Consider the following 14,145-nt stretch of genomic DNA (forward strand, 5'->3'; position numbering starts at 1 on the left):
ATTATATACATTTATATATATATATAAATATATATTGTGTAGGAAACGCACTCTATTCATTACAAATCTTTTTCTCATATTGCATGTCTTGGTCAATAATTGACTTTCATTATTGCTATAAATTACGTATACATTATAACTTTTTTTATTTACTTTAATCACGTTTTTCTCGCTATGGCATTTGACAATAAATAAAAAGTGATTAAGGTAAGTTTCACATGGCATAAATTTATTGAAGTAGCCGTTTTGCTTCTTTTTCTCCTTTTTTTTTTCTTTTCTTTTTTTCTTTTTACTATTTCGTAATTAATTTTCAAATCTTACTTTTCTATTTCTTTTTACGTTGCGTGCGACAAGGTATCTTTGGGTAAAATCGAAAGAGAGAGAACGTTTTAATCAACGCGGTGACAAATTGTCTAAGGAAAATAAAAGAAAGAAAAAATAGAGTTTCTTCGAACTCGTCTGTGTGGAATTTTGTAATAAGTGCGATAACGACGAACGATCATTACAAACGAAATTGTTTCTTTGTAAAAAAAGGAAAAAAGGAAAATAAAAAAGAAAAAAAAAACCAGAAAAGTAAGCGCGTGATATCTACTATCATGAGAAATAATGGCTTATCGTGAAGCAATTGTAACGATCGTCTGCATGAGGTGCGTTTTAAAAAAAAAAAATTGTAAAAGGAGTGAGAGAGCGAAAGAGAGAGAGAGAGAGAGAGAGATTGTGGGGGGTTGCGACGAGAAAAAGAAGTCGAGCATCCAACCGAGACAATAGATTCGTTCGTTTTGTAGTTTCAGTGCACTCCAGAGTACTCGTTGAGCCTCCGTTTACGCGGAAACGTACATATATGCACGGTAAGACTCCCTAAGTGTTCTTTTTCATACAAAGAGAAGGGAGAAAAAGTGAGAGAGAAGATACTATCTCCTTCCCTTTGCCTAGGGCGGTAGATTCCGTCTGTCGTACTACTCCATTCTCGAGGATCAACCTAAGAACAGCTCTTTTTGCTGTCTATCGTTCACTAATGACGATTAACCTTCTATTGTATATCGATATATTATCTACTAACATATATATATATATATCTACTTTCCAAAAGTTCCATAAATAGCGGAATATAGAACGACTAAAGTAAGAATGAAGATGAAAAATAATAATTAATTGCATGCCGAATGCGCGTTATTGGATAAATGAGAAAAGAAATTAGAATCAATCGGGATAGATAGATCATTAGTTAATATGTCGCTAATTAGATTTTCTTTTTCTTTTTCCTTTCTTCTCCTCCTCCTTCTCTTCCTTTTAACTTCTTCCTGTTCTTTTTCTTCTTTTTATTCTTATTCTTCTTCTTATTGTTAGATCTACGTTTCATTTTGTAGGTCATACGTCATATCCTTCTTGTCGAATTATTTTCATTCCGATAGAAAGATGTCGATGATAAATTACCAATAAAAAGGGATTGGATATATATTTTTTTTTTAATCTATGCAGCGAGCCGATTTGTAAGAACACGTAGAGAGGATTTCGTCCTTAAATCGTTTCCTGTGAGTTCATTTGTTCAATCATGTGGACAAATGGTGGACGGCTCTCCTCTCCTTCAACGAGTTTCTCTTTTTCAGTTGCGTGTAAAAGCTCTCGACGCTCGAGTTGCTCATATATATATATATATAAACATATATATGAATAAAAATACACTGGCTGATTCAACGAAACAAACACACTTACGCACGCACACAGAGTTAAACTAGGACGAAACTACATTTTCATTTGCAAGCTCCTTCAAGGTTTCATCAACGATCCTTACTTGTATCAAATTTTTTTAACGAATAATTTGAAAAAATTCTCTTTAAAGTAAAACTTATTAATCGTATAAAGAAAATTCCCGTGTGATATTTTTTGGTGACTTAAGAAAAGTATTTGAAATAAAGGCAAGTGGCCAAAATCGATGAACGAAGAAAGAAAGAAAGAAAGCAAGAAAGAACAAAAGAAATACTAATTTTGGTTGGCAAGTGTTTCCTAATTTTTTGACGCGCCTTTTAACTTTTTCACGCGAAATCGCGGTTGAAAAAAAGTTCGAAAATATTTCAAAGGCGAAAATAACCGTTGCCGTAGAAAAATACAATGGAGTCTGGCATGCTACAATGAGCGACAAACAGTGCGCTTTTTTTTTCTGCAAAAAGAGGGGAAAAAACGTAGAACGACAAGAGCTTTCTCTTCCTTTAATCTTCACCTTGTCTGTCAAAGTCTCTACAACGGAGTATACACACGCTTGGAGATATCTTTGTGGTTAAAATCTTATATATATATATATATATATATATATATATATATATAAAACAAGTAAAAAACTTTCTTCCGACTTCTCCAAGTATTTTTCTCTTATTTTCTAACAGAGAGAAATAAAAAAACAAAAAGTGTAGATACTTTAAGTCTAACTGATATAGCTTTAAGCTGACTGGCATATCGGTCAGTGATCACGGTCGGACAAACACCGCCATTAGGACGGCAACTCGATGACGTAAGCGAACTAAACAACGAAGGTCGTAAGCATTTCTCTATACCATATAAAAATGTGCGAATAGAATCGCGTGTAACAGGTATATTATAATAAATCACAAAAATTTCATTAATTTATCTTAAAATCACGAATTATTTCGCGAAAGATAATCAATATTCTTAACTATACTCATATATATATACTTACAATAGATTCTATTCGGGACTGACAGATCGAGTATACGAAAAGAATAATCTTTTTATAGGGCAGCCGATTTAGAATATAGAACGAAGGGAGAGAAAAGGTAACTCATCGAGATTCTCGTGTCTTTAATAGGCCCGAGAAAGGCAAAGAAAAGAAAAGAATGGAGGAAAGGAAAGCTCTTCCTTCCGTAGCTAAGGAAAGGAATAGATAGATAGATACATACATAGATAGATAGATAGATAGAAAGGAGAAAGAAAGGCTTTATCATCTTAGCGATTAACTTTTGCTGTTTGATCGATGTCTCGTACAAGGTAACGGCAAATTGCAAATGAATCAGTGATACACGTTTTAACAGGGTTGAAAGAAAAAGAGAGAATAACCATCATCGTTGTCGTTGTCGTTGTCGTCAGGGTTGCTTGTTCGATAGGACTGTCTTTTCCTCGGCTTTCGGCTACTCGATAAGGATCTAGGATTCGAGGCCAAGCAAGTCACTACGTCCTCGAGGCCGTCTTTGGCCATCGGCAAATTTCGAAAGGGCGCTCGACCTCGCGGAACGGGCTGAGAGCAGTTGATTTGGGTAACACAGAGGAGGGTGAGGTAGAAAGGGGAGAGTATAGATAGATCGTATGTGTTGCAAAGGGAAAGTAGTCCCATGAATACGTAGGTACGTCCCGCGGCAACGCGTATACCAACCAACTGAATTGGAGAGCGACCGAAAGAGATTATATATACATATACACGTGTATGTACTAGAGGGAGAAGAGAGAGAGAAAGAGGACACCTTGGTACACAAAAGACCGCTTAATATCTAGGTGATTCGTATTGTAAGCGAGTTTTTAATATGGCTGCTGGCTACGATGACGACGACGACGACGACGACGATGACGAGGACGATGAGAAGAAGAAGAAACGACAAGGTGTGTTGGTGTACCGATCGTGTTCCATATGTTGAGGAAGGTCAAGCACCCTTCGCGCCAGACAATGAAGCACTTCGAATCTCGCACGTATCTCGATCGAACGAATATCTGTGATTCACGGCTTTACACGGGAGTGCCTATGCAAATCCTTCTTCTGTGATATGCATGATGCACACCTATGTTTACTACGTTTGTATACTACTCCGTCTATGTATGTTAGTAGTGTGCGTTTGTCTCTATTGCTGCTTATATTACAGTAGCAATTGGTCTCGCGCGCGGTGCTTGCTTGCGTGTGCGTTTGACCGTCGAGGGAGACACCTAGACGTTACGTTCTGTAGGTCAGAAGAACGTTCATATCGACCGGGTTTGCTTCGGTCATGTACCACTGTCGTTGATTGTGATCGTGCAGAGACTCTGCGCGTCTGGTCGCGACGCCGCAGACCCAATCCCACATCCTTTCTTTATCATTTTCAATATTCTTCATCTCCTTTTTAATTCATCTTACATAAATACTTGACACTTTTTTATTTTATCTTTTATATTCGATCAAATTGTTGAAATGTAACGATTAAAAGAGTAACGCATCTCTCAACGATTGATTTGAATTTGTTGAAAATCTAATAGCATATGCGTGATACATCGTATACTTATTCTTATAAGGGGGATGCATACTTAGACCTTATATTTGATCGGCTAATCCGATCGACCCTTTCGAGTAAATCCCTTCTTCTATGTATTTCTCCATTCGTGTTTTCAAAAATACCCCGTTCGAGATCATGACGTGTTCGAGGCAACAAGGTCGGCGTTGGACTATTGATTTTGGGGAGGCGGAGGAGGCTCGAATCGAGTTTTCAAGGATATTATGATTGATAGAAGGTACGGGAATCAACGAGAGGGCCATACCAGGGGACGTACCAAATTTTTCCTTCAAATTCCTGGGGGACAATCGCGCGATCCCTTAACATTTCAAATCGTTGACTGTTTTCTCTTTAATAAGATTCTATATTTTTGTTTGGATAGAGAAAATAGTTAAGAAAACAGTATCTCTGTGTGTTTTGTTCTTTTTTTTATTAATATTATTCTTTGATTGGATTTGTTACAAGATTGTTTCAAAACGGTACAATTCTTTATTAATTTTTATTCAATTTACCTGAAAATAGGACCGTCCAGTAAGACGAGTCATGATTCGTCAATTGACGCAGTAATATTACTCTTCATGAATAGTTACCCTTATAATTTAACTTCCATTGTACTTGCTGGATCGTTGGAATTTTTCAACGAATCAGTCGTTACCTTAGAAGGGTAAGATCTTAATTGTAGGAAATCCTGGAAAGTCTACGTTCAATGTGTTAATAAAATCAACGTTTTATGGCGATAAAATCTAATTGTTCATAAATCAGGTAGCTAGCGCTTCCTTTGAAGTATAATCTTCACGGGTTGTAATTACGCGTTAACGCGTGTTTAACGGTTAATTTGAAAGAGGTTTCTTCGATGATGTATCGTTTTTTTTTTTTTTGCGATAAAAACGTTTAAACGTTATTAAACGTTTAGAAGTAATTTCACACGATCGAATGTTAGACTACGCAACGATCGTTTTGCGAAAGTAAGTAATTAATAATTGAATGATCGTGTTTTTTGTTGATCAGTGTTAACGAAGATAACAAGACAAGTAATAAATACATTATTAATTGAATACTTTTTCGTGTAGTTGCCATGGAATTGAAAGTCGTCATGCTGCGAAACACGAAAAACGACCGTCACAGAAGCTGGAAACATCATGGCCGTTTTCATTGTAAGTTTGTCAATTTTTATCGCTTTTTTTTTTCGCTCACTAGAAATAACGCTGTCTTTCGCGCTCTTCCAAAAAAATAAAGAAGAAGGTTTCGTAATTTAGGAACGACGCCTGAACCTATTATTCGAACGATCCATCAAGCTCGCGGATTATTGCGTTTTTCGATGAACGAGGAGCTTGAGAAGGAGTGGGCTGCTGGTGGGGTTCTTAACTCAAAGATATAAAATTGGAAAAAATGATGTTCATCCTTCGAAGGGCCATGTAAACTGCAACTTTAAATAGATCTCGCATATAATTAGATTTTGATTGATCGAAGATTAATCGTTTATCGGCGCCATTTGTCCGATCAATATTTTCTTACGATTCGTTTCGTAGGTCTCTAGATGGCACGCTTTGTTCAACTCCCCTATTGCGATCTAAAAACTTGCACTTTCTGCCGTTTGATCGCGCCACTTGCACGTTTCCATTGCTACGAACATGATGATCCGTTCTAATTATATCATTGTCGAATTAAAAGCTCTCTCGTTGATCCTTTTATTCAAAGCAAAATGGTCTTAACGATCGTTCATTGTTCACGCTTTTCGTTTAAGAATCTAACATTTAGGTACAGAAATATCTGTAATATTCTATATTGTCATCAAAGTCGGAATTAAACCCTTTCGTGAAAAATCCTTGATTGATTTCGATCAATCGGGTTTTTTAACTCGTTCTTATAATTCCCATGTTCACAACTAACATGTTTCGTTAGAAAGTTTAATAAGTTATCGATTGCATCGTTGTACGACAGGAATATATCCTTTCACGATGATAATAGCTACATTTTTTATTTGAGCGAGTGTTCTTTCATGAAGTCTACGTAACAAGCTAGCAAGATGCCGATCCAAAATCAGTTCAGTTCGCAACAACGAACATCCGGAGTCCTCGGCTTATCGTGGTCGTGTTTTGACCTTAACACTGATTGGTCGATACCTGAAAATAGCCGACCCAGTCTATCTGATAACGTGTCTTATTTATAAATCCAATTTTGCGAGGTAGACATGCGCATAAGAGTCCTGCGTACGCTTTACGATTTCTTCAATGAAATTGACGTTTATCCCACGTTACAAGGATACAAATTTGTCTTCTTTAAATTTGGCAAATGAACAAAAATCGTTTCTCGGTAGAACAAGAAAAAAACATGATAATGAAGAAACGTGTAAGAGGACTATAATTGTTAAAAGATTGAAATTCCAGTAGAATTCATCTACCGAGCGTGGTCGCGTGTCGCGTCATTTGAGGAAAATTGACAAAAAAAAAAAAAAGAAAGGGGAAAGAAAAAAGGAACAAACGGGAATGGAAGGACGACGCCGACAGCGCCACGAAACGGCGATGGATAGAAGTTTTGGTAGAAACGTCGAGAGGTGAAGAGGCGTCTAGGCGTCTAGCAACCACCACTGACCGAGTCGGAGATATCGCGGAAAGCCGTAAAACGTCGTCGCTTGCGCTAACTTTTCAAAATTAAATCTTGCGGCCAGCTTGTATATTGAGCGAACAACAACCAACAACCAAAAAAAAAAGAAAACAGACAAATGTCGGGATCACAGTTGTTTCTCCGTGGGGAGAAGAATTTCTTTCCCTTGGTGCGCTGCTGCTGTTGCTGCTGCTGTTCCTGCTACTTGTCGCTTACTCGCTAGTCGCGTTTCGCGATTTGTTAGTGTTTTCTTTGAGTTAATGAAAAAATATTAGTGATCGAAGTCTACCTTTCGACGATTCTATTCTCCTTCAACCTTCAATTATCTTTTTCTATTGGAAAGGATTCCTTCTCTCTCTGTCTCTCTATCTATCTATCTATCTATCTCTCTATCTATTTGTCTATCTCCCTAACTTTGTCTCTGTCACTCTATCTATCTCTTATTTCATCCTACCACCTGTCGTGCCGTCATTGAAGAAGTCAATGACGAGAGACGTAGAAAACAATACTGGAGGAGACAGAGTTGATACGAAAGATTATATGAGAAGAAAGTTAAAAGGAGTGAGTCGTCTGTTTAACGAGCGAATAGTCAAAGAGCGAATGGCGAGCTTGCGCAGTTGTTAACTGGTAATAGCTCGATGATGCAGAAAACCCTTTCAAAATGGACGAGTTGACTTTTTTATCCCTTAGAATGTAAACGTTTCTAAATTGAATCAATATATAAACGAGAGAATAAGGTATAATCTTTAACCTGACGCGTCAAAGTTTATCTTTAGTTATGCTTTAGATAGATATCAACTGACAACTAAAAAGTTAAAGGAGAGACAGAACGATGCCTTCTCATTGTCAGACCTTGCGACCCTTTCGAGAATCGATACGGAGAACGTAGCATCCGACGAAGTTGAAAATTATGAAGAAAGGGAACTCCTGAGGAAAGAAACAAAACTAAAAATGAAAGGAACATCGAAGTAACCCAGGAAGGAAGGAAGGAAGGAATCGTTAATGGAACAAACAAAAAGCAAGATGGTGGTTCAGAAATGATTAGCCGTTGGGAAAAGGCGTGGCGGCGATTCATCTAGGTCACGTTCCTTAGCATTGAATATATATATAGAGAGCATTATTCTTACGATTCTCCTATTGCCGATTGATTTTCCATACCGCGATCGTAATCTCTTTGATAAGAAGGAAGAGAGAAAGACAAGGTCGGAGGAGGGTGGTTAAGGGGGGAGGAAAATAGTTCCTTTCGCATCGACAATCTCTTCTATAATACTTTCTCTTAAGGATACCGTAACGTGGTGGCGCTTAAACTATTTCCTAGAGAGAATCGATCTTTTTTTCTCTCTCTGTCTCTCCTTCTATCTCTATCTCTATCTCTATCTATCTTTATCTATACATACAAATCAAAGGATGACCTTCGAGTCGTATGCAACGTCAATACGAACATTTTGAACTATCTACATGTTTCCTTCGACATTATTTAAGATTCTCATTGTTTAATTGATTTTTAAATTTTCGTAGTAGAAATAAAAATAGAAAGGACAACGCTATGCGAATGAGTGAATTACCGCGAAAGACGAAGGGGGGACGATGGGGTTGGAGTCGTTCATTGAGTGGTATAAAAAAGGATAACAATCGATTAGAAGAAGCACGATACATTTCTCGCGCTTCGATTCTTTCGATCCTATCGTTAATATTAATCGGTTATCATCGGAGATATCGATGCGAAATCTCTTTTATTGAATGTCGTTTCGCACGAAATATCTTTGATCTTTGATTCGTTCATTTTTTTTCTATAAACGGTATTTAATATTCGAAAGAAAATAACAAGTATGATGAAGTATTATCGATGCCAAATCTGCGCAAAGATCTATTATCTTTTTTGTTTTTTATTAAAACGTTGATCAAAGTGTTTAAAATAGAAAAGATTCAAAAAATTACTGATGTATGTATGCGTGTGTATATGTATAAAAGAGAAAATGAGAAATAGAGAGGGAGAGATTACATTAAGAGAAAACATTTTCATTTGTTCAGCATATTGATCGAAATTTTGTATCTTTCAAATTGTCAATCGAGGAATCGAAATGGAGAAGAATTACACAAATTTCTTTTTGTTAATCGAAGTTAACAGGGTGGAGGGGTTGCGATTTGTTGATTCCTTGAAACTTCTTGAACGCTGCCATTGACAAAGAAAATCATTTTCAACGCGCATGTCCAATACCTTGACTACCAAGACGCTCTATTTGCCGTTACAAAGCATTAGAAGAAAGATTCCTAAATGGTATGTACAACATTTCATCGACTATATTTGCAATAAAATTATTGTGAGAGAAATAAATAGGGAGATATAAAAAGACAAATAGAAACATACAATGGATGAAGGAAAAGTGTTGGACAGCGAAAATGCTTCACTAAAACTTCATTATCAATTAAAATATTGGCTGTGCTATCGTTTAACCAGAGCTTATCTTGCATTTACCTAGTGTTCATATTTAAAAAAAAAAAAAAAACCATACTCTGTCTGTCTTCGAGTCGACAGGAGAAAAATTGAAGAAAAAGTGGATTACGAAAATGAAATCTAATTCGATATTTTTGCTACGTTCTTTCCAAATCTAAGAAGTACTACCGTCTATCGTAAATTCAATTTAAAAAAAATATATAATCGATCAGTTTTTCGATCGAAAAAAGGGAAAATAATAACGGTGGATGACAAATATCGATATCAGTGAGATCTGGAAGACTGATGTTCCAATTTTGAACTTGAGCGATTCTACTCTTTGTTCTTCGCTTATTTGCAACGAATTCCGCCCACAACCTTTGCGTGTACGTCAAAGCCAAGAAGAAGAAGAAGAAAACGACGACACATAGAAGAAGAAGAAGAAGAAGAAGAAGAAGAAGGATCGAGTTACGTCAAGAATAAGACAAATGGAAAGAGAAACCAGATAAACGATCGATTTTCATTAATTCGTCCCTGACGAAATACACAGAGAGAATTAAGAGAAAGAAAGAAAGAATATAATCAACGTGCTTTAGTAAAATAAATAAAATCATGCATGGGATAAAATATCGATGATATTTCTTAAAAATCAAGTTAACATTTTGCGAATCAAGTGATTCGACGAGAGAGAGATAGAGAGAGAGAGAGAAAAAGAAGGAGTAAGAGTGTAGGAAGGAATAACAAGGATAAAAGGTCGAGAGAAGGAGAAGAGGCCCTTGGAAAACGATACTTGTTGAAACATGACAAGATATACCTTGCCCAGATTCGCCTTATGGCGACCAAGGCGTTCCGTAACTTCGCAACCACCGAACAACCAGGAAAACAACCCTCTCATGTATGCAATCACTCTTCTTTATTCTTTGTTTGCTCGTATTGAGTATCGAAAACTGCAGCCTGAAAAAAAAAAGATATATGTGAAGGAGGAGAAAAAAAATTAAAAAAAAATTAAAAAAAAAAAAAAAAAAAAAAAAAAGAAAAGGCAACAGGACGACGACGTAGATAAAAGCGATAAAGCAAAAAGTTGCGATGATCTACGCGTCGTGCCGTACCCGCTTTTTTATCGTCGACATGCACATAAAGCACGCTGCCATAATTTCTTTATGTTTTTTTTTTCTTTCTTTTCTTTTCTTTTTTTTTTTTTTTTTGTACAGAACATGTTCTCTTCAAAGTTAACGCACACAAGCCACATGGGAGACACGTCGTCCATCGTGATTGTCGTGCATATCATATATGCTCTTAAATAAAGCTCTTGATGTGCTCAACCTGTACCCTCTAGACCCAATCCTTTTTTATATTTTTTTTTATCAATCTCTTCTTTTTCTTTTCTATTTTCTATTTTCTTTTCCCCAGCCGTTTTTCTATGCTTGTTACGAATCCTTGCACAAGCATCAATTTTATCATTGTTTCTCTTTCGTTTATAATCATTCGCTAAAAATTAAAATTGACATTTTATTTTTCTGATTCGTAGCTGTACAATAAATAATCCCGATTTGTAAAATTCAATGTTTAGATTAATTTGTGCGCTTCGTTGTCGGCTTTCTATTATATTCCCATCTCTTTCCATCGCAGTCTTAGAATTGCAAACTCGTGGCTGTGTTCTAGTTGTTGTTCCAGCTGTTATGTATTACATTCGATAAGAACAAGAAAGTTAAAGAGAGAAAGCGTGAAAGAAAGAGAGAGAGAGAGAGATATATAAAAACATGATAAAAAATGAATCGAACAAGTATTACCTTGGTCGATGTAGCGATGCAATTTTTTGTTCGTATGGTCCTTCTGTACTCGATCGAATCCTAAATAAATTATTCATCGTTATTTAAAAGGGGATTCATTGATTGAGCAAAGAACATTATTATGCAAAAGGAAAGTGCATTTTTATTCTCTCGTATCATGCGATTTGTCCTACTACTCTCTCTCTCTCTCTCTCTCTCTCTCTCTTGTTCTTTCATTTTTTTCTTTTTTTATTGTATCGCGTGTATGTATTGTAAAGCGATTTATTATATCTGAGGATTATTGCAAAGCAATTTATTTTTTTTCCTATCCCATGTAACATAATTCGTGTAATTTCGTTCGATCGTGCATTAATCAAGTCAGTCTTGTCTAGAATGATTTCGCGCGTTAACGGATAGTTCAATTGCCGATGATAGGTACAAATGTATACGATAGATACACATACACGTTCGGAACAATAGTCGTCGTTATCGTCACATCGTAGATATAAGAAATAAAAATGTTGCTGAAAAGGACGTGTGTATATAATAAATAAATAAACCTTTGAGCTCTTTTTTTTTTGTTTTTTTTTGTTTTTTTCGCAGTGGTTACAGTGCTGATCGTAGCTAAAAGAAATAATAAAATAGAAAAAAAGAAATGTGAAGAAAAAAGACAGAGGGGAGGGGGGGGGGAAAAAGAAAGAAAGGAAGTCCATAGCAGGATGGATATCTTTTTTGCGTTTAAGCGGCGCAGGTGGCCAGGTTGGCAGCTGATACGAATCGATAAATATTTATATACCTTGGAACAAGAATAGTCATATACTCAGTGCAACGGCGTTTATCGACTTCTAAGAAAAGTGCATGACTAATCGAGTGGCCGACATTTGCCATCTGCGTTAGGCACAGAAAAATTAGATGAAAAACTTTCGACTATTATCAAAATACATATAATATGTACTTTATGTATGTATGTATGTATGTCTTTGTGTTAGTACATGCTTATTTATATACCTGCATAACATTTCTTAAGTTCTCTCTTTTCTTCATTCTCCTTCCGGAATTTAATATTTTCTAAAGATTTGTATATATCGTAGGAAAATTATATTTTGCGCGCAACAAAGGTCGCGTTTAAGAGGGTCAGAAAAATTGAAAAATGTATAATTCTTTCTGTACACGTACGTTTTCTATCTGACATATTATAATACATCTCGATATTTACTTATACATATTTTAAAATATACACAAATAAGAATATTGCAAAATCACTTTTCGACAAATCTCGTGTCCTTGAGTAACGATGTATCGATCGATACAAAAGCAGATAGGCTTGTTGGTATTTGCGTATCCGAATAAATCGAATCCAAGTGTATCAAACTTATTCTTCCGATAGAGGATTTGATAAAAAAAAATATCATTCAAAGTAATGTGTGTTACGTTTTCTCTTTTGTTTGTTATTTCTATCTGTCGTAAAAAGGAAAAAAGTTATACTGATAAAGTTTAATCGAAAAATATAAAGAGGGAGGAGTAGATACCGCGTGTGTCGCGACTTTGGCGAGAGACACGCTAAGCTTTTGTCCGTATTGATCTAGGTTTATCCTGCATTCCTTCCTCACCACCCTTAACACCCACCCATTTTCCTACCACCCCCTACCAACGCAACATTCTGCACTTTCGCACCCCTTACATTTATATAGATCTCTTGGTTGCACACCCGCGCGCAACGGACCAAGGTTATTCCCTTTTTCCTATGATTACACGATCTAATTCAAAGGACTCTTCGTTTTTTTTTCTTCCTCCGAAATATGAGCGCAAATACAGATATACACATATATATATATATATGTGATGCTGAATTAAAGTATTGACATAGAACATATTTTCTTCTAACGTCCATTGTAAATTTTTGGAAAGAATCTGACTTCTTTATATTCAATTTATTTTATTTTATTTTTTTTTTTTTCTTTGTAAAATATACTCCCCCCCGAGGGGCTAAAGTTTATTGTATGAAACGAAATAGGGGTATAGGATAGAAAAGAAAATATCTTCTAATAGCTTAAAATAGTCTTTTTTATTATTTCTCTCTCTCTCTCTCTTTTTATTTTATTTTATTTTTTTATTTTTTACTCGTCATTTAATCCCTTTGGCTTATAATATATTTGAAGTTTTATTATACTGGAGAGAAATTTCTTCTTTTTTTTAAAAAAAAAAAAATTAAATAGAATAACGCGTACTTTTTTCTAGATTTATAGAATACGTATAGGGAAAAATAAAATTCGAGTCAATACTTTTGTTCGTAATTGAATATATATATATATATGTTTGTATAGAGTTTTGAAATGTCTACCAAGAAATGATTTTCCGTGTGACGAAGGATCGATCATTCGTTATTAACTATGTAATCTTTATTACGCGTTAGAGAACGAATACCTTGACAGATTCGATCGGTTTCATTTTTGTCACGAGGAAAAATGACGATGCTTCTTTACATCGTCGTGTCTCTTAAGAAGCTTTACAACGTAAAACTGGCTTTTGACTTTTTCATATATAGGATCAAACTAACAACACAGTCTCGCGAGTATTACGCGAACCGTAGTTCGTATTGTTAAATGAGCAGTCTAAGAAAACTTTGACTGAAACTTTATATTCTTAAGATAGGACTAAAGAAAACTTACGTACTAACTTTTATTATAGAAAAATAAGCAAGTCTGAATTTAAAAATATTCGAATCGTATAGTTTTCAAATTTCCATTCCTTTCATTTTTCTCCAAGTTCGAGCTGGAAGACAACAAAGTCTTTCTTTATCGTATCATTTCTTCTTCTTCTTCTTATTCTTTTCGTTTTCTTCAACGAAAACTACAAAATCGTTACTCTAACGTGTCCATTTTTTCTTCCAATCGTCGAAAAAAAAAGAGAGAGAGAGAGTCTAGTCTTGAACCCTCCATAACCTAATTTTTTTCAACACTGGAATGAAAGATTTCGGACGAAAAGTTACTTCGTTGTTTCTTTTTTTGTCTACATGAAATATGTTGCCGTTAGAAAAAAATGTAGGTTTATATTTCAAAGAAGAAAAATAAATTGGCCTTGAACTAACATTAAA

At 35.5% G+C, this 14,145-nt stretch overlaps 1 long non-coding RNA gene across 2 annotated transcripts; it reads right to left on the reverse strand.

Moving 5' to 3' along the window:
* Positions 1–7,280: 7,280 nt before the first annotated feature.
* Positions 7,281–12,523, reverse strand: LOC106793448. 2 transcript variants are annotated; one of them, XR_001382420.1, is made up of 2 exons: positions 11,073–12,523; positions 7,281–10,770 (listed from the first exon to the last, which is right to left on the reverse strand). It is a non-coding gene; the product is annotated as an uncharacterized LOC106793448 (long non-coding RNA). The 2 variants fall into 2 exon arrangements; XR_001382419.1 differs by having other exon boundaries at positions 7,281–10,956.
* Positions 12,524–14,145: the final 1,622 nt, after the last annotated feature.

This window comes from Polistes canadensis, unplaced genomic scaffold (assembly GCF_001313835.1).
Source record: "Polistes canadensis isolate GaletaPanama2010 unplaced genomic scaffold, ASM131383v1 scaffold_14, whole genome shotgun sequence".
NCBI classification, from domain to species: Eukaryota; Metazoa; Arthropoda; class Insecta; order Hymenoptera; family Vespidae; genus Polistes; species Polistes canadensis.